This window comes from Eucalyptus grandis, chromosome 9 (genome assembly GCF_016545825.1).
Source record: "Eucalyptus grandis isolate ANBG69807.140 chromosome 9, ASM1654582v1, whole genome shotgun sequence".
NCBI classification, from domain to species: domain Eukaryota; kingdom Viridiplantae; phylum Streptophyta; class Magnoliopsida; order Myrtales; family Myrtaceae; genus Eucalyptus; species Eucalyptus grandis.
The window spans coordinates 15,670,100-15,671,342 of NC_052620.1; the positions used below are offsets into that span (position 1 = coordinate 15,670,100).

General features: G+C 48.8%; 1 long non-coding RNA gene across 1 annotated transcript; it reads left to right on the forward strand.

Moving 5' to 3' along the window:
• Positions 1-485: 485 nt before the first annotated feature.
• Positions 486-1,243, forward strand: LOC120288018. The gene is made up of 2 exons (XR_005546264.1): positions 486-768; positions 967-1,243. It is a non-coding gene; the product is annotated as an uncharacterized LOC120288018 (long non-coding RNA).

Sequence of the window (1,243 nt, forward strand, 5' to 3'; positions counted from 1 at the left end):
CAAAAATTAGTATCTCGCACCGCGTGAATATCTGGGTAGCTCGTTTCAAAATAGGAGGAGAAAGGCGAAGATCGCCGTTTCAGAACGGCCGTCTCCAAAAACTCTCTCCTTTCCAACGTGGACGACGACACAACAGCGAACCTTTGCGGTCGGCGCACGTAAGCTTACTTTGCCATTTCAATTGGACGAAGCCTTATAAGGCAAGATACCGCGTTCGTCAACCGCCATGGCTAGTCGGTTTCTTCCTCTCTCTAGAAGAAGAAAATTCTTGGGTGCTCCCTCAACCGCACGTCTCACGTCCCGGTCTCTCTCTCTATATAAATCCACCTCTCCTCCCTCGCCTCTCTCACCTTCGTCTTCTCCCGCTCCGAAACGCTTGCAAGAGAAGAGAAGAGAGAGAGATGAGCACTTACTACAACCAGAATCATCCGCCGGTCGGCGCCCCTCCCCCAAAGGTAACCTTGTTCTCTTGGATTCGCCATGCTTTTCTGCTATTTCTCAAGTTCATCATCTGCAGTCTCCTGGGAATGTGTAGTATGTTCGTTTCTGATTTTTGCGGGTCTTTCTTGGTATCGTAAAACAAAACATCTTACTTGCAGGGTACCCGAAAGTCGAAGGCTATCCTCCTCCAGGGTATCCGGTGCAGGGTTACGCGCCACAGGGGTATCCTCCACAGGGATATCCTCCGCAGCAAGGATATGGCCAGCCGGCCCAGCCCTACTACGAGGAGCAGCGCCGCCGGAAGGACACCGGCTTTCTTGAAGGATGGTAATGCACGCGACTAAATTTGCTTGTCAAAAAGTATAATATAATCAAATCAAGTGTGAATCTTCTAGTTTCTTGTTCAAATCTACTTTGTATTTGAGCCAGTCGGTTTCCAGCAGCTTGTTGTTATGGGCGTGCATATTTTCCTTGCTCGGCTCCTGAACTCATGAACGCGCGTGTTCCATCTCGGCTTTTTTGCAGCTTAGCGGCACTTTGCTGTTGCTGTCTGCTGGATGCGGTTTTCTGAGGTGGGCTCGAGGCAACGGCGCGGATTTAGGGAAAAGATCGTTCTGGTTTCCATCTCTGCTGGTTGGACGGCGGAGGAGTTAGTGTCGGGAACTATCAGGATGATTTGGCTGTGATGTCTTTATTTATTGAACGATCTCTGTTGAATCGTTGATGTATATATCTGGAGACTATCGTTACTTTTCTTATTCACGGATTATGAGACATGTGCCTTTTCTGAGCTCGTTTGATT